At 32.0% G+C, this 20,360-nt stretch overlaps 1 protein-coding gene across 1 annotated transcript in view; it reads right to left on the bottom strand.

Annotated features, from left to right (window-relative positions):
* Nucleotides 1–1,829, bottom strand: part of LOC143241700 (FERM domain-containing protein 4A-like) — a 39,428-nt gene extending 37,599 nt beyond the window's left edge. Inside the window, exon 1 of the mRNA XM_076484930.1 lies at nt 1,753–1,829. The gene's annotated coding sequence lies outside the window, so the exon portion shown is untranslated. The remainder of the gene's footprint in view (nt 1–1,752) is intronic.
* Between the last annotated feature and the right edge of the window lie 18,531 nt (nt 1,830–20,360).

Raw genomic sequence — 20,360 nt, 5'->3', positions numbered from 1 at the left:
GACTGTTCACTAAAGGTAGGAGGTGTTGGTTTAGTTTATGTACGTGACTTGTACAGTAATACTGTGTTATACACAGTATGACTGTTCACTAAAGGTAGGAGGTGTTGGTTTAGTTTATGTACGTCACTTGTACAGTAATACTGTGTTAAACACAGTCTGACTGTTCATTAAGGACGAGAGTTGTTGGTTTAGTTTATCTACGTGACTTGTACAGTAATACTGTGTTCCACACAGTCTGATTCCTCTCCAAAGACAGGTGTTGTTGGTTTAGTTTATGTACGTGACTTGTACAGTAATACTGTGTTATACATAATGTGACTGTTCACTAAAGACAGGAGTTTTTGGTTTAGTTTATCTACGTCATTTGTATATGACATATCAGCATATTAGTACAGCCTTATAGTATTATGCCCATTGTATCAACGTATCTAATGACGTGTTAGCTATTTTAGTACACTACCCCAGCGTTATGTCCACCATATCAACATATCTACTGACATGTCAGCTATTTTAGTATAGCCATATATTGCTATGTCTCCACCGGTAACAATAATGTAGTTCAACATTTTGTTTCCGTTGCATATGCAAACATTTAATGTTAAGTCCACTGTTTTAAAATAGGTTTACAAATATGTATCTATCGAATAGATTAGAGGTTGGTAACCTGCGGCTCTGGAGTTATTTGCTGTGTCCAACGCCGGGAATTCAACCTTTGATTTTAACGTTCTGGGAAACTTTTATCTTTATTTTAGATTGGTAGGGTACATTAAGGCTCTCAAAATGTTTCGGTTTATACAAAAAGAAAAATTGCTCTTTTCTGTGAAAGTACATATAGTCCAGGGGTTGTCAACCCTTCACAATAAATAGCAATAAATAAAGCTATATTTATTCTTATTTGAAGTTTACGTCATGATATATTGTAGCCTACAGAGTGCATGATTCTTCTCGTGTTTCATGGCATGCGCATGTCTTACTGACATCATAACAGTATAAACTGCAAAGGTAAGCATCCTTTATGTGATGTAATTTTTGTGTCTAATGACTGACTAACAGATTCAAGTTACAGATGTATATTGCAAGAAAACAATACGTTTCTACATCATGCAACGGATTTATTTACAAGTTGGAAAGTACAGCTCTTTAGATGGGTTACATTTGCTGTTGTTTCTAATTAATAAATTATATTTTCTGGTTCAACACTAAAAATACCCTAGTTACGTCAACAATAGTACCTATCTGCACATTTTATTCACCACAGAACATTTCACGTAATTAATGGTACGAAAATATTTGATTATATCATACAATTACTGTCAGTAGAAAACTGTTTATTCTTACTGTAGATAGAAAAAAAACTGAAATATGAGATTTAGAGTATAGTAAATAAAAGTTCTTAACTTGACACAAACATAAATAAACAAACTGAAATGTGAGATTTAGAGTATAGTAAATAAAAGTTCTTAACTTGAGACAAACATAAATAAACAAACTGAAATGTGAAATTTAGAGTATAGTAAATAAAAGTTCTTAACTTGAGACAAACATAAATAAACAAACTGAAATATGAGATTTAGAGTATAGTAAATAAAAGTTCTTAACTTGACACAAACATAAATGAACAAATTCTTCTTTATGTAACAGCCAATGGAAACATTTGTTTTTCAATCTGTAAATTATTACTCTGTTGTAGAACCCGAAACACTTTTGTTAAAATAGTTCTTATTGGAGGATAACGATTCTGTTAAGACTCACCTGGAAGATCAGATGTTTAGCTTGGTCGTAGTAAGTTTCAATTGTTGAATTATCACGAAGGTGGGCGATGCTTTCTACAAAAATCTACAACAAGAGAAACGTTGTGAATGTTCGTGATGACGAAGAACCCACTTCAAATAAAAATGTATTTTTAAGACGGCTGGCATGACCTCTTTGTTAACCTGAAGATGACCTATTAGGGTCGAAAGATTGTTCTGTGCTTTATTTTAATACCCATACCAATCGTCTTGAGAACAGATTAATGTGGTGAAAAGTGACACATAATTTAAACACGAAACATGAATAAGTTCACACGAATAGTGGACATAAACCTATCCAAGTGCACTCTGATATTATTATGACACTGACGACAGAAAGTGTTGGTACCCCTGCGTCACGAGTGATTTTTTGATCATAACTTAAATAGTATCACGATTAGGCTAACAGAAGTATAATATATTATTAATATCATACTAACACACATTTACATAAATTTTCATGTAAATTAAACGACAAATCAATTGTTTATAAACAAATAACCAAAAATAGGAGGAGCAGAAAGTGTTCGTACAGTTCAGAACGTGTGAAAAAACTGATATTCCCGTAAAACGTTTGTTTAGTTTGGCAAATAAACTACATTATACCATTCCAGAACTAGACACTGGGTTCATAATTATTGGAATTTAGCCAGCAAAAAATTTACTTCCGGCATTTTAGCACCATCTCCGTCATTATCTGCTTGGTCATCATGACAAATAGGAAACAACTGTCCAGTGACTTAAAAAACCAAATTATTGTAAAATATAAGTCTCGTGTGTCTCTTTCCGGTATTGCTACACAACTTAATGTGCCGAAATCTAATGTTCAAAGCATATTTGCCAAGTTTAAGCTTACAGGATCAACTGCTAACTTCCCTCGTTCCGGACGCCCCACCAAAATTCCAGAGAGAACCAAGAGGAAGGTTCTCAGAGAAGTTAATAGGAACCCTCGTTTAACACGTAATGACATACAGAAACTGGTAAGGGAAACTGGGGTTGAAGTAAGCACCTCTACAACTACAAACATGTTACGCTCTCCTGGGTTCAAAGCATGATGTCCTCGTAAAACTCCATATTTAAAACCTGTTCATTTAGAAGCACGATTGAGGTATGCAAGGAAACATGTAGATAAACCCTTTACCTATTGGAAGAGTATTCTTTGGTCAACCAAGACTAAAATCGAGCTTTCTGGCCACAACGATGTTCGCTATATTTTCCGTAAGAAGGGGGAATGAAATCTTCCAAAGAACACCGTCCCTGCAGTTAAACACGGAGGTGGCTCGATCATGCTATGGGGTTCCTTCAGCTCTTCTGGTGTTGGCAGCCTTCACTGCATCAACGGAATCATGAAAAAAAGAAGAGTACGTTGATATATTAGGCACTTATGTCAAAAATTGATGCTCAAAACTTTCGGCTTGGGCATCGTCGGATCTTCCAGCACGACAATGACCCTAAGCACACATCGAAATATGTGCAATCCTGGTTGCAGAGGAATCATATAAGTGTTCTGGAGTGACCATCGCAGTCACCCGATCTCAACCCAATTGAAAATGTTTGGCATGAGTTGAAGACCAGGGTTCATCAGCGTCATCCGAAAAAATTGCAATAGTTGGAGGCCTTCTGTAAAGAAGAATGGAAGAAAATACCAGTCGAGTTCTGTCAAACGATCATGGAGGGCTATGAGGAGAGACTGCGCCAAGTAATTCACCTGAAAGGCTACACAACTGACCATTAAAGTAGACGCACGAATACTTTCTGCCCCTCCTATTTTTGGTTATTTGTTTATAAACAGTTTATTTGTCGTTTAATTTACATACAAGTTTATGTAGATGTGTGTTAGTATAATATTTATAATATACTATACTTTCGTTATCCTAATCGTGATACTTTTTAAGTTATGAGGAAAACAATACTCACGACGCAGGTGTACGAACACTTTCTGACGTAACTGTATACAATAAACAAACACACAAATCATCAGTTCTAATGTCTTATCAGCCCTATGAATAACAAGTCATTATAATGAGTATTTCTGGAGATAAAATATATAAGCGGATTAGAAGTCCATTAAAAATTCAAAATCAATCCAAAACTATCAAACAATAACGAGTGACAGTGAACAGCGGGGATAATAGTATATCTTTTATATTCAGAGCGAAGGAGGTCTTTCGTCCATTTCTTGGACTCTTCAAACGTGTTCGAATATCATGGACGGATATATAATATTAGAAAAAATCACTAGAAATCTAGAGTTTTGGATATACGTAACAAAATTAGTGAAGTGTATTTTATCCTACACGTGATTAAAACCAAACCTAAATAAATTAACGCTGTAAACAAATCAAATCTAACTTGAAGTGTTAAAACAGTCCTCTTGTATGAAGTGACCCAGTAAACAAATCAAACCTAACTTGAAGTGTTAAAACAGTCCTTTTGTATGAAGTTACCCAGTAAACAAATCAAACCTAACTTGAAGTGTCAAAACAGTTCTCTTGTATGTAGTGACGCTGTTAATCAATCAAACCAATTTAAAGTGTTAAAACAGTCCTTTTGTATGAAGTTACCCAGTAAACAAATCAAACCTAACTTGAAGTGTCAAAACAGTCCTCTTGTATGTAGTGACGCTGTTAATCAATCAAACCAATTTAAAGTGTTAAAACAGTCCTTTTGTATGAAGTGACCCAGTAAACAAATCAAACCTAACTTGAAGTGTCAAAACAGTTCTCTTGTATGTAGTGACGCTGTTAATCAATCAAACCAATTTAAAGTGTTAAAACAGTCCTTTTGTATGAAGTTACCCAGTATACAAATCAAACCTAACTTGAAGTGTCAAAACAGTCCTCTTGTATGTAGTGACGCTATTAATCAATCAAACCAATTTAAAGTGTTAAAACAGTCCTTTTGTATGAAGTGACCCAGTAAACAAATCAAACCTAACTTGAAGTGTCAAAACAGTTTTCTTGTGCGTAGTGACGCTATTAATCAATCAAACCAATTTAAAGTGTTAAAACAGTCCTTTTGTATGAACTGACCCAGTAAACAAATCAAACCTAACTTGAAGTGTCAAAACAGTTCTCTTGTATGTAGTGACGCTGTTAATCAATCAAACCAATTTAAAGTGTTAAAACAGTCCTTTTGTATGAAATGACCCAGTAAACAAATCAAACCTAACTTGAAGTGTCAAAACAGTCCTCTTGTATGTAGTGACGCTATTAATCAATCAAACCTAACTTGAAGTGTTAAAACAGTCCTCTTGTATGAAGTGACCCAGTAAACAAATCAAACCTAACTTGAAGTGTCAAAACAGTCCTCTTGTATGAAGTGACCCAGTAAACAAATCAAACCTAACTTGAAGTGTCAAAACAGTCCTCTTGTATGAAGTGACCCAGTAAACAAATGAAACCTAACTTGAAGTGTCAAAACAGTCCTTTTGTATGAAGTTACCCAGTAAACAAATCAAACCTAACTTGAAGTGTCAAAACAGTTCTCTTGTATGTAGTGACGCTGTTAATCAATCAAACCAATTTAAAGTGTTAAAACAGTCCTTTTGTATGAAGTTACCCAGTAAACAAATCAAGACCAAGACTTATGACATTCTATAATATAATCTATGATACATAAAATGTTATTCTGTACAAGAAAGACCAAGACTTCTGACATTCTATAACATAATCTGTAATACAGAAAATGTTATTTTGTACAAGAAAGACCAATTACATTCTATGATACAATGTGTGACATAAATACATCTTTAAGTAAAACATTCTCAGGGTGACATAAATACATCTACAAATAAAACATCTTCAGGATGATATACACACATCTACAAGTAATATATCTTTAGTGTGATATAAATCCTTTTTTTTTTGTTAGTAATGACAACAAACAAGTTTTGTCAAGAAACTGTTTGATTAAATTATTTGATAAACTTGGTGTGAAGTTCGTTTTTATAAATAAATAACAAACTCAAAACCCCATTCGTTCACTTATTTACACAAATGTCTTGCGAAGTATTTATTATCTGTTTAAAACAATGTAATTTATCAAACGTTTAGAATGAGTAATATCATGTGTTCCTTTCTTACCCCTCTCCAGCTGTGGTATGGTGAGTAATATCATGTGTTCCTTTCTTACCCCTCTCCAGCTGTGGTATGGTGAGTAATATCATGTGTTCCTTTCTTACCCCTCTCCAGCTGTGGGATGATGTTCATAAGAGATGTGGTGACAGTTTGTATTTAGTTTCTAATCTCTTCTCATCACTACAATAACTGGGTTTGTATGAGTCAGTTCTAACAGTACAAAGTGACAACTGTCTGAGTGTGTAGTTCATGTTAATCTTGTGACTGACTAAATAAAATATCCATGACAGTTTGAAACTTTCTGATGAACTTGTGTAGTTAGCTACAATAACTTTTTCTAGGAGAATATCCCGTGTCTTCAGACGTTCTCAAGGTTCATATGACCAAACCTGACCCAGCAAGGCTTATTAGTTAGTATGGTTGGACTCTTAGTACAAGGATGCATGGTTCGAGTTCCTATATAAGAAAAACACACTACTCTGTAAAAAAAACAGATCAAACTATTTGGGCACACAGACAGCAGTAGAGTTGGTGATGAGTTTGCGCAAAAAATTCTAAAACAACTAATAAAAGATGAAACGAACTTCTTCGAAAAAGTTACTGAGTTTTCATTATCATCTTGGTCCAGATTGTGCAAAAATCTATTTCAAAGAAACTTGATAAAATTATAAAAACGATTATTGTTATGGTTCGAAATACGTTCCTGCTTTTATCGTGTATAGCACGTACTTTTTGTTGTTGTTTTGTGGTCGTTAATAACTTGTGGATATTTAAAACTTAAACAATAACAATTAACTCAGAGTTGCAAAGGAAACATAACACAGTTTGTGGGTGTGCATATACACGTATCTGCAACGGAAACAGCACGGTTTGTGTGTATATACACATGTATATATATTCTGTTTCATCACCCCCTCCTCTTGGCAAAAGCACATTTCACCCTTTAATACACTCAACTCTATTCGCTAATGTATTTTATCTCAATTTATTTATGATTATCATGTCTAATTATCCTTTTTTTGTTTACAGCTCAGGCACTAACCAGATATATTTTTCTGGTTGGTGAAAGTGGGTTTTTCTCGGGGTACTCCCGTTTTTCTCCCACAGTTAAATTACCGGGTATTAGGATTTACAGATCCCTACCCTCGTGTTGTGTTTTGTTTTTATGGAGTCAATATTTAACCTCTCGCGAAACACCAATGGACCTTTGCCACCAGTTGACTGCATAATCTCGTTAACTTTAAATTTTTTAAGTACAGCTATTAATCATCATTCCACCAAAATATAACTTCACGAGTAAGGCGAAGAGAAGGTCTCTTCTGAGCGACCTCTATTGTTTTACATCTCTTCTTGAGAAGTGTTAAATACCTGCCACGAATTGTATTTGTTTATTTTGTTCTGTTTCATCAGAGGTGAAACTTAAAATCAACTCTGCGAAGTAAAGACCTAGTTAACACTTTGGTGGGCCGTTCTATGGACTGCAGTTTCGCCAGAATCATCATCACAGCTTACGTCATCAAACAAAACAAATACCATTAGACTTCTTACAGTTGTGAATTATATGATTGGTGTTTTCATTGAGTCCGTTTGATTTCATGACATAATAACCTAAATTAATTATAATAATATTTATTTGAACTCGTTATTTCAATGTTACATAATTTTAAAATGAGACAATGGGACAGGTAGCACGTGACAGTCCCACCTTTTTAGGATAAAGGTAGACACACCCATTCACCCCATGCTGTTCCAGTAAACACACCAGTAGAACTATTCCTCTTTAAAAGTTCATGTTTCAAATCAACGTTTTTATTTCTTATTTTACAACGTAAAATCTACGTCTCAGCCAAAGAAGCCACTGAATATCTCGAGCACAGAGCAATAGATCGTTCAACAGCACATCAACTGGTTTCTAAGTCTCCTAACAAGACTCGCTTAAGACTTGGATATGGCTTAACTCGGCCTCTGTATACACTTAGACCTGGGTTAACAAGTAACAAATCTACACTAAAATTTTGTTTGTGTAAAATCCTCTACTACAAATGTATTTACTTATTTTATTACTGGTGGTAATAAAACATTATTTTCAGAAATATTGTAGTATATTATTATTATAGTGAATTATCTTTTAAAAGAGTTTTAGCACAATAGTTTGTTTCCATCTGTTCTCACGGGTAATAAGTAACACGTAGTTTCTAAATATCTTGTGTTTGTTTAGTTTATATAATTTTACGTGGTTATTCCTTCTTGTTAAATACTAGCCAAGGTTGATGTTTGAATACAATAATTTTCAATAGCTTAGTTATTACTGTAATTATGCTGGCCTTTAAGTTGGCTACTCTAAATCAATTACACGGGCGGACTGTAATTCTGATAACGCATTCTCAGCCAGATACGCTAAACACTATGCAAGTCAAAAACAATACCGATGTGTAATAAGCTTCCCTGTTGAACAACATATAACATGTTACTATTCAAACTCTGTCAGTCTTTCCAAGCTAAACTTGAGCTTGTGTTTCTTATTAAAATCAAATATACACCATTACTACGCCGGAATGTTATAAAACGTAGTTTATTGTAACGGTTGACCTTAAGACATTTACCACAAAATTTGAACAAAATATGCAACATATGACGGTTAATTATCTGAGAGTTACAAAAAGTCAAATACCAAACCACTAACTAGATATCGAATCTTATGTTATGTCACTTATGGTTATTATATATATGTTACTATAAGACAATATCAGTGAACAATACGTACGAGACAATAAAGTATGTATCGAATCTAATATCATGATAGTTATGGAAATTAAACATCTAATCTTAGATCTATGACTTTTGGAATATGGTTCTCTTACGTTAGTACTGTAGAATATAGTAATGTTAATGTAGGTGTTTTGATGTCAGAAATATAGAATATAGTAATGTTAATATAGGTATTTTGATGTCAGACCTGTAGAATATAGTAATGTTAATGTAGGTGTTTTGATGTTAGTCCTGTAGAATATAGTAATGTTAATGTAGGTGTTTTGATGTCAGACCTGTAGAATATAGTAATGTTAATGTAGGTGTTTTGATGTTAGTCCTGTAGAATATAGTAATGTTAATGTAGGTGTTTTGATGTCAGACCTGTAGAATATAGTAATGTTAATGTAGGTGTTTTGATGTTAGTCCTGTAGAATATAGTAATGTTAATGTAGGTGTTTTGATGTCAGACCTGTAGAATATAGTAATGTTAATGTAGGTGTTTTGATGTTAGTCCTGTAGAATATAGTAATGTTAATGTAGGTGTTTTGATGTCAGACCTGTAGAATATAGTAATGTTAATGTAGGTGTTTTGATGTTAGTCCTGTAGAATATAGTAATGTTAATGTAGGTGTTTTGATGTCAGATCTATAGAATATAGTAATGTTAATGTAGGTGTTTTGATATCAGACCTGTAGAATATAGTAATGTTAATGTAGGTGTTTTGATGTTAGTCCTGTAGAATATAGTAATGTTAATGTAGGTGTTTTGATGTCAGACCTGTAGAATATAGTAATGTTAATGTAGGTGTTTTGATGTTAGTCCTGTAGAATATAGTAATGTTAATGTAGGTGTTTTGATGTTAGTCCTGTAGAATATAGTAATGTTAATGTAGGTGTTTTGATATCAGACCTGTAGAATATAGTAATGTTAATGTAGGTGTTTTGATGTTAGTCCTGTAGAATATAGTAATGTTAATGTAGGTGTTTTGATGTCAGACCTGTAGAATATAGTAATGTTAATGTAGGTGTTTTGATGTTAGTCCTGTAGAATATAGTAATGTTAATGTAGGTGTTTTGATGTCAGACCTGTAGAATATAGTAATGTTAATGTAGGTGTTTTGATTTCAGACCTGTAGAATATAGTAATGTTAATGTAGGTGTTTTGATGTCAGACCTGTAGAATATAGTAATGTTAATGTAGGTGTTTTGATGTTAGACCTGTAGAATATAGTAATGTTAATGTAGGTGTTTTGATGTTAGTCCTGTAGAATATAGTAATGTTAATGAAGATGTTTTGATGTTAGACCTGTAGAATAAAGTAATGTTAATGTAGGTGTTTTGATGTTAGTCCTGTAGAATATAGTAATGTTAATGTAGGTGTTTTGATGTCAGACCTGTAGAATATAGTAATGTTAATGTAGGTGTTTTGATGTCAGACCTGTAGAATATAGTAATGTTAATGTAGGTGTTTTGATGTTAGTCCTGTAGAATATAGTAATGTTAATGTAGGTGTTTTGATGTCAGACCTGTAGAATATAGTAATGTTAATGTAGGTGTTTTGATGTCAGACCTGTAGAATATAGTAATGTTAATGTAGGTGTTTTGATGTCAGACCTGTAGAATATAGTAATGTTAATGTAGGTGTTTTGATGTTAGACCTGTAGAATATAGTAATGTTAATGTAGGTGTTTTGATGTTAGTCCTGTAGAATATAGTAATGTTAATGTAGGTGTTTTGATGTTAGACCTGTAGAATATAGTAATGTTAATGTAGGTGTTTTGATGTCAGACCTGTAGAATATAGTAATGTTAATGTAGGTGTTTTGATGTTAGTCCTGTAGAATATAGTAATGTTAATGTAGGTGTTTTGATGTCAGACCTGTAGAATATAGTAATGTTAATGTAGGTGTTTTGATGTCAGACCTGTAGAATATAGTAATGTTAATGTAGGTGTTTTGATGTTAGTCCTGTAGAATATAGTAATGTTAATGTAGGTGTTTTGATGTCAGACCTGTAGAATATAGTAATGTTAATGTAGGTGTTTTGATGTTAGTCCTGTAGAATATAGTAATGTTAATGTAGGTGTTTTGATGTTAGTCCTGCAGAATATAGTAATGTTAATGTAGGTGTTTTGATGTCAGACCTGTAGAATATAGTAATGTTAATGTAGGTGTTTTGATGTTAGTCCTGTAGAATATAGTAATGTTAATGTAGGTGTTTTGATGTCAGACCTGTAGAATATAGTAATGTTAATGTAGGTGTTTTGATGTTAGTCCTGTAGAATATAGTAATGTTAATGTAGGTGTTTTGATGTCAGACCTGTAGAATATAGTAATGTTAATGTAGGTGTTTTGATGTCAGACCTGTAGAATATAGTAATGTTAATGTAGGTGTTTTGATGTCAGACCTGTAGAATATAGTAATGTTAATGTAGGTGTTTTGATGTTAGACCTGTAGAATATAGTAATGTTAATGTAGGTGTTTTGATGTTAGTCCTGTAGAATATAGTAATGTTAATGTAGGTGTTTTGATGTTAGACCTGTAGAATATAGTAATGTTAATGTAGGTGTTTTGATGTTAGTCCTGTAGAATATAGTAATGTTAATGTAGGTGTTTTGATGTCAGACCTGTAGAATATAGTAATGTTAATGTAGGTGTTTTGATGTCAGACCTGTAGAATATAGTAATGTTAATGTAGGTGTTTTGATGTTAGTCCTGTAGAATATAGTAATGTTAATGTAGGTGTTTTGATGTCAGACCTGTAGAATATAGTAATGTTAATGTAGGTGTTTTGATGTTAGTCCTGTAGAATATAGTAATGTTAATGTAGGTGTTTTGATGTTAGTCCTGTAGAATATAGTAATGTTAATGTAGGTGTTTTGATGTCAGACCTGCAGAATATAGTAATGTTAATGTAGGTGTTTTGATGTTAGTCCTGTAGAATATAGTAATGTTAATGTAGGTGTTTTGATGTTAGTCCTGTAGAATATAGTAATGTTAATGTAGGTGTTTTGATGTTAGTCCTGTAGAATATAGTAATGTTAATGTAGGTGTTTTGATGTTAGTCCTGTAGAATATAGTAATGTTAATGTAGGTGTTTTGATGTTAGTCCTGCAGAATATAGTAATGTTAATGTAGGTGTTTTGATGTTAGTCCTGTAGAATATAGTAATGTTAATGTAGGTGTTTTGATGTCAGACCTGTAGAATATAGTAATGTTAATGTAGGTGTTTTGATGTCAGACCTGTAGAATATAGTAATGTTAATGTAGGTGTTTTGATGTTAGACCTGTAGAATATAGTAATGTTAATGTAGGTGTTTTGATGTTAGTCCTGTAGAATATAGTAATGTTAATGTAGATGTTTTGATGTTAGACCTGTAGAATAAAGTAATGTTAATGTAGGTGTTTTGATGTCAGACCTGTAGAATATAGTAATGTTAATGTAGGTGTTTTGATGTTAGTCCTGTAGAATATAGTAATGTTAATGTAGGTGTTTTGATGTCAGATCTGTAGAATATAGTAATGTTAATGTAGGTGTTTTGATGTCAGACCTGTAGAATATAGTAATGTTAATGTAGGTGTTTTGATGTTAGTCCTGCAGAATATAGTAATGTTAATGTAGGTGTTTTGATGTCAGACCTGTAGAATATAGTAATGTTAATGTAGGTGTTTTGATGTCAGACCTGTAGAATATAGTAATGTTAATGTAGGTGTTTTGATGTCAGACCTGTAGAATATAGTAATGTTAATGTAGGTGTTTTGATGTTAGACCTGTAGAATATAGTAATGTTAATGTAGGTGTTTTGATGTTAGTCCTGTAGAATATAGTAATGTTAATGTAGGTGTTTTGATGTTAGACCTGTAGAATATAGTAATGTTAATGTAGGTGTTTTGATGTTAGTCCTGTAGAATATAGTAATGTTAATGTAGGTGTTTTGATGTCAGACCTGTAGAATATAGTAATGTTAATGTAGGTGTTTTGATGTCAGACCTGTAGAATATAGTAATGTTAATGTAGGTGTTTTGATGTTAGTCCTGTAGAATATAGTAATGTTAAGGTGTTTTGATGTCAGACCTGTAGAATATAGTAATGTTAATGTAGGTGTTTTGATGTTAGTCCTGTAGAATATAGTAATGTTAATGTAGGTGTTTTGATGTTAGTCCCAGAATATAGTAATGTTAATGTAGGTGTTTTGATGTTAGTCCTGTAGAATATAGTAATGTTAATGTAGGTGTTTTGATGTCAGACCTGTATAATATAGTAATGTTAATGTAGGTGTTTTGATGTTAGTCCTGTAGAATATAGTAATGTTAATGTAGGTGTTTTGATGTCAGACCTGTAGAATATAGTAATGTTAATGTAGGTGTTTTGATGTTAGACCTGTAGAATATAGTAATGTTAATGTAGGTGTTTTGATGTTAGTCCTGTAGAATATAGTAATGTTAATGTAGGTGTTTTGATGTTAGACCTGTAGAATAAAGTAATGTTAATGTAGGTGTTTTGATGTCAGACCTGTAGAATATAGTAATGTTAATGTAGGTGTTTTGATGTTAGTCCTGTAGAATATAGTAATGTTAATGTAGGTGTTTTGATGTCAGATCTATAGAATATAGTAATGTTAATGTAGGTGTTTTGATATCAGACCTGTAGAATATAGTAATGTTAATGTAGGTCTTTTGATGTCAGATCTATAGAATATAGTAATGTTAATGTAGGTGTTTTGATATCAGACCTGTAGAATATAGTAATGTTAATGTAGGTGTTTTGATGTTAGTCCTGTAGAATATAGTAATGTTAATGTAGGTGTTTTGATGTCAGACCTGTAGAATATAGTAATGTTAATGTAGGTGTTTTGATGTTAGTCCTGTAGAATATAGTAATGTTAATGTAGGTGTTTTGATGTCAGACCTGTAGAATATAGTAATGTTAATGTAGGTGTTTTGATGTTAGTCCTGTAGAATATAGTAATGTTAATGTAGGTGTTTTGATGTCAGACCTGTAGAATATAGTAATGTTAATGTAGGTGTTTTGATGTCAGACCTGTAGAATATAGTAATGTTAATGTAGGTGTTTTAATGTTAAACCTGTAGAATATAGTAATGTTAACGTAGGTGTTTTGATGTTAGTCCTGTAGAATATAGTAATGTTAATGTAGGTGTTTTGATGTTAGACCTGTAGAATATAGTAATGTTAATGTAGGTGTTTTGATGTTAGTCCTGTAGAATATAGTAATGTTAATGTAGGTGTTTTGATGTCAGTAGAATATAGTAATGTTAATGTAGGTGTTTTGATGTCAGACCTGTAGAATATAGTAATGTTAATGTAGGTGTTTTGATGTCAGACCTATAGAATATAGTAATGTTAATGTAGGTGTTTTGATGTCAGACCTGTAGAATATAGTAATGTTAATGTAGGTGTTTTGATGTTAGTCCTGTAGAATATAGTAATGTTAATGTAGGTGTTTTGATGTTAGTCCTGTAGAATATAGTAATGTTAATGTAGGTGTTTTGATGTCAGACCTGTAGAATATAGTAATGTTAATGTAGGTGTTTTGATGTCAGACCTGTAGAATATAGTAATGTTAATGTAAGTGTTTTGATGTTAGACCTGTAGAATATAGTAATGTTAATGTAGGTGTTTTGATGTCAGACCTGTAGAATATAGTAATGTTAATGTAGGTGTTTTGATGTTAGTCCTGTAGAATATAGTAATGTTAATGTAGGTGTTTTGATGTCAGACCTGTAGAATATAGTAATGTTAATGTAGGTGTTTTGATGTCAGACCTGTAGAATATAGTAATGTTAATGTAGGTGTTTTGATGTCAGACCTGTAGAATATAGTAATGTTAATGTAGGTGTTTTGATGTTAGACCTGTAGAATATAGTAATGTTAATGTAGGTGTTTTGATGTTAGTCCTGTAGAATATAGTAATGTTAATGAAGATGTTTTGATGTTAGACCTGTAGAATAAAGTAATGTTAATGTAGGTGTTTTGATGTTAGTCCTGTAGAATATAGTAATGTTAATGTAGGTGTTTTGATGTCAGACCTGTAGAATATAGTAATGTTAATGTAGGTGTTTTGATGTCAGACCTGTAGAATATAGTAATGTTAATATAGGTGTTTTGATGTTAGTCCTGTAGAATATAGTAATGTTAAGGTGTTTTGATGTCAGACCTGTAGAATATAGTAATGTTAATGTAGGTGTTTTGATGTTAGTCCTGTAGAATATAGTAATGTTAATGTAGGTGTTTTGATGTTAGTCCTGTAGAATATAGTAATGTTAATGTAGGTGTTTTGATGTTAGTCCTGTAGAATATAGTAATGTTAATGTAGGTGTTTTGATGTCAGACCTGTAGAATATAGTAATGTTAATGTAGGTGTTTTGATGTTAGTCCTGTAGAATATAGTAATGTTAATGTAGGTGTTTTGATGTCAGACCTGTAGAATATAGTAATGTTAATGTAGGTGTTTTGATGTTAGACCTGTAGAATATAGTAATGTTAATGTAGGTGTTTTGATGTTAGTCCTGTAGAATATAGTAATGTTAATGTAGGTGTTTTGATGTTAGACCTGTAGAATATAGTAATGTTAATGTAGGTGTTTTGATGTCAGACCTGTAGAATATAGTAATGTTAATGTAGGTGTTTTGATGTTAGTCCTGTAGAATATAGTAATGTTAATGTAGGTGTTTTGATGTTAGTCCTGTAGAATATAGTAATGTTAATGTAGGTGTTTTGATGTCAGACCTGTAGAATATAGTAATGTTAATGTAGGTGTTTTGATGTCAGACCTGTAGAATATAGTAATGTTAATGTAGGTGTTTTGATGTTAGACCTGTAGAATATAGTAATGTTAATGTAGGTGTTTTGATGTTAGTCCTGTAGAATATAGTAATGTTAATGTAGGTGTTTTGATGTTAGTCCTGTAGAATATAGTAATGTTAATGTAGGTGTTTTGATGTTAGTCCTGTAGAATATAGTAATGTTAATGTAGGTGTTTTGATGTTAGTCCTGTAGAATATAGTAATGTTAATGTAGGTGTTTTGATGTCAGACCTGTAGAATATAGTAATGTTAATGTAGGTGTTTTGATGTCAGACCTGTAGAATATAGTAATGTTAATGTAGGTGTTTTGATGTCAGACCTGTAGAATATAGTAATGTTAATGTAGGTGTTTTGATGTTAGTCCTGTAGAATATAGTAATGTTAATGTAGGTGTTTTGATGTTAGTCCTGTAGAATATAGTAATGTTAATGTAGGTGTTTTGATGTTAGACCTGTAGAATATAGTAATGTTAATGTAGGTGTTTTGATGTTAGACCCTGTAGAATATAGTAATGTTAATGTAGGTGTTTTGATGTTAGTCCTGCAGAATATAGTAATGTTAATGTAGGTGTTTTGATGTTAGTCCTGTAGAATATAGTAATGTTAATGTAGGTGTTTTGATGTTAGTCCTGCAGAATATAGTAATGTTAATGTAGGTGTTTTGATGTTGATGTTAGTAATGTTAATGTAGAATATAGTAATGTTAATGTAGGTGTTTTGATGTTAGTCCTGTAGAATATAGTAATGTTAATGTAGGTGTTTTGATGTCAGACCTGTAGAATATAGTAATGTTAATGTAGGTGTTTTGATGTCAGACCTGTAGAATATAGTAATGTTAATGTAGGTGTTTTGATGTTAGTCCTGCAGAATATAGTAATGTTAATGTAGGTGTTTTGATGTCAGACCTGTAGAATATAGTAATGTTAATGTAGGTGTTTTGATGTTAGTCCTGTAGAATATAGTAATGTTAATGTAGGTGTTTTGATGTTAGTCCTGTAGAATATAGTAATGTTAATGTAGGTGTTTTGATGTTAGTCCTGTAGAATATAGTAATGTTAATGTAGGTGTTTTGATGTCAGTCCTGTAGAATATAGTAATGTTAATGTAGGTGTTTTGATGTTAGTCCTGTAGAATATAGTAATGTTAATGTAGGTGTTTTGATGTCAGACCTGTAGAATATAGTAATGTTAATGTAGGTGTTTTGATGTTAGTCCTGTAGAATATAGTAATGTTAATGTAGGTGTTTTGATGTTAGACCTGTAGAATATAGTAATGTTAATGTAGGTGTTTTGATGTTAGTCCTGTAGAATATAGTAATGTTAATGTAGGTGTTTTGATGTCAGACCTGTAGAATATAGTAATGTTAATGTAGGTGTTTTGATGTTAGTCCTGCAGAATATAGTAATGTTAATGTAGGTGTTTTGATGTTAGTCCTGCAGAATATAGTAATGTTAATGTAGGTGTTTTGATGTTAGTCCTGTAGAATATAGTAATGTTAATGTAGGTGTTTTGATGTTAGTCCTGTAGAATATAGTAATGTTAATGTAGGTGTTTTGATGTCAGACCTGTAGAATATAGTAATGTTAATGTAGGTGTTTTGATGTTAGTCCTGTAGAATATAGTAATGTTAATGTAGGTGTTTTGATGTCAGACCTGTAGAATATAGTAATGTTAATGTAGGTGTTTTGATGTTAGACCTGCAGAATATAGTAATGTTAATGTAGGTGTTTTGATGTCAGACCTGTAGAATATAGTAATGTTAATGTAGGTGTTTTGATGTTAGTCCTGTAGAATATAGTAATGTTAATGTAGGTGTTTTGATGTCAGACCTGTAGAATATAGTAATGTTAATGTAGGTGTTTTGATGTTAGTCCTGTAGAATATAGTAATGTTAATGTAGGTGTTTTGATGTCAGACCTGTAGAATATAGTAATGTTAATGTAGGTGTTTTGATGTTAGTCCTGTAGAATATAGTAATGTTAATGTAGGTGTTTTGATGTCAGTCCTGTAGAATATAGTAATGTTAATGTAGGTGTTTTGATGTCAGACCTGTAGAATATAGTAATGTTAATGTAGGTGTTTTGATGTTAGACCTGCAGAATATAGTAATGTTAATGTAGGTGTTTTGATGTCAGACCTGTAGAATATAGTAATGTTAATGTAGGTGTTTTGATGTTAGACCTGTAGAATATAGTAATGTTAATGTAGGTGTTTTGATGTCAGACCTGTAGAATATAGTAATGTTAATGTAGGTGTTTTAATGTTAGTCCCTGTAGAATATAGTAATGTTAATGTAGGTGTTTTGATGTCAGACCTGTAGAATATAGTAATGTTAATGTAGGTGTTTTGATGTTAGACCTGTAGAATATAGTAATGTTAATGTAGGTGTTTTGATGTTAGACCTGTAGAATATAGTAATGTTAATGTAGGTGTTTTGATGTTAGTCCTGTAGAATATAGTAATGTTAATGTAGGTGTTTTGATGTCAGACCTGTAGAATATAGTAATGTTAATGTAGGTGTTTTGATGTTAGTCCTGTAGAATATAGTAATGTTAATGTAGGTGTTTTGATGTTAGACCCGTAGAATATAGTAATGTTAATGTAGGTGTTTTGATGTTAGTCCTGTAGAATATAGTAATGTTAATGTAGGTGTTTTGATGTCAGACCTGTAGAATATAGTAATGTTAATGTAGGTGTTTTGATGTTAGACCTGTAGAATATAGTAATGTTAATGTAGGTGTTTTGATGTTAGTCCTGTAGAATATAGTAATGTTAATGTAGGTGTTTTGATGTCAGACCTGCAGAATATAGTAATGTTAATGTAGGTGTTTTGATGTCAGACCTGTAGAATATAGTAATGTTAATGTAGGTGTTTTGATGTTAGTCCTGTAGAATATAGTAATGTTAATGTAGGTGTTTTGATGTCAGACCTGTAGAATATAGTAATGTTAATGTAGGTGTTTTGATGTTAGTCCTGTAGAATATAGTAATGTTAATGTAGGTGTTTTGATGTCAGTCCTGTAGAATATAGTAATGTTAATGTAGGTGTTTTGATGTCAGACCTGTAGAATATAGTAATGTTAATGTAGGTGTTTTGATGTTAGTCCTGTAGAATATAGTAATGTTAATGTTAGGTGTTTTGATGTTAGTCCTGTAGAATATAGTAATGTTAATGTAGGTGTTTTGATGTTAGTCCTGTAGAATATAGTAATGTTAATGTAGGTGTTTTGATGTTAGTCCTGTAGAATATAGTAATGTTAATGTAGGTGTTTTGATGTTCAGACCTGTAGAATATAGTAATGTTAATGTAGGTGTTTTGATGTTAGTCCTGTAGAATATAGTAATGTTAATGTAGGTGTTTTGATGTTAGTCCTGTAGAATATAGTAATGTTAATGTAGGTGTTTTGATGTTAGTCCTGTAGAATATAGTAATGTTAATGTAGGTGTTTTGATGTCAGACCCAGAATATAGTAATGTTAATGTAGGTGTTTTGATGTTAGTCCTGTAGAATATAGTAATGTTAATGTAGGTGTTTTGATGTTAGTCCTGTAGAATATAGTAATGTTAATGTAGGTGTTTTGATGTTAGTCCTGTAGAATATAGTAATGTTAATGTAGGTGTTTTGATGTTAGTCCCTGTAGAATATAGTAATGTTAATGTAGGTGTTTTGATGTCAGACCTGTAGAATATAGTAATGTTAATGTAGGTGTTTTGATGTTAGTCCTGTAGAATATAGTAATGTTAATGTAGGTGTTTTGATGTTAGTCCTGTAGAATATAGTAATGTTAATGTAGTTGTTTTGATGTTAGTCCTGCAGAATATAGTAATGTTAATGTAGGTGTTTTGATGTTAGACCTGTAGAATATAGTAATGTTAATGTAGGTGTTTTGATGTTAGTCCTGTAGAATATAGTAATGTTAATGTAGGTGTTTTGATGTCAGACCTGTAGAATATAGTAATGTTAATGTAGGTGTTTTGATGTCAGACCCGTAGAATATAGTAATGTTAATGTAGGTGTTTTGATGTTAGTCCTGCAGAATATAGTAATGTTAATGTAGGTGTTTTGATGTTAGTCCTGTAGAATATAGTAATGTTAATGTAGGTGTTTTGATGTTAGACCTGTAGAATATAGTAATGTTAATGTAGGTGTTTTGATGTCAGACCTGTAGAATATAGTAATGTTAATGTAGGTGTTTTGATGTTAGTCCTGTAGAATATAGTAATGTTAATGTAGGTGTTTTGATGTCAGTCCTGTAGAATATAGTAATGTTAATGTAGGTGTTTTGATGTTAGACCTGCAGAATATAGTAATGTTAATGTAGGTGTTTTGATGTTAGTCCTGTAGAATATAGTAATGTTAATGTAGGTGTTTTGATGTCAGACCTGTAGAATATAGTAATGTTAATGTAGGTGTTTTGATGTCAGACCTGTAGAATATAGTAATGTTAATGTAGGTGTTTTGATGTTAGACCTGTAGAATATAGTAATGTTAATGTAGGTGTTTTGATGTTAGTCCTGTAGAATATAGTAATGTTAATGTAGGTGTTTTGATGTTAGACCTGTAGAATATAGTAATGTTAATGTAGGTGTTTTGATGTTAGTCCTGTAGAATATAGTAATGTTAATGTAGGTGTTTTGATGTCAGACCTGTAGAATATAGTAATGTTAATGTAGGTGTTTTGATGTCAGACCTGTAGAATATAGTAATGTTAATGTAGGTGTTTTGATGTTAGTCCTGTAGAATATAGTAATGTTAATGTAGGTGTTTTGATGTTAGTCTGTAGAATATAGTAATGTTAATGTAGGTGTTTTGATGTCAGACCTGCAGAATATAGTAATGTTAATGTAGGTGTTTTGATGTCAGACCTGTAGAATATAGTAATGTTAATGTAGGTGTTTTGATGTTAGACCTGTAGAA

This window comes from Tachypleus tridentatus, unplaced genomic scaffold (genome assembly GCF_004210375.1).
Source record: "Tachypleus tridentatus isolate NWPU-2018 unplaced genomic scaffold, ASM421037v1 Hic_cluster_1, whole genome shotgun sequence".
Lineage (NCBI taxonomy): Eukaryota > Metazoa > Arthropoda > Merostomata > Xiphosura > Limulidae > Tachypleus > Tachypleus tridentatus.
The sequence above is the reverse complement of the archived record's forward strand: the minus strand, read 5'-3'. Positions and strand labels throughout refer to the sequence as shown.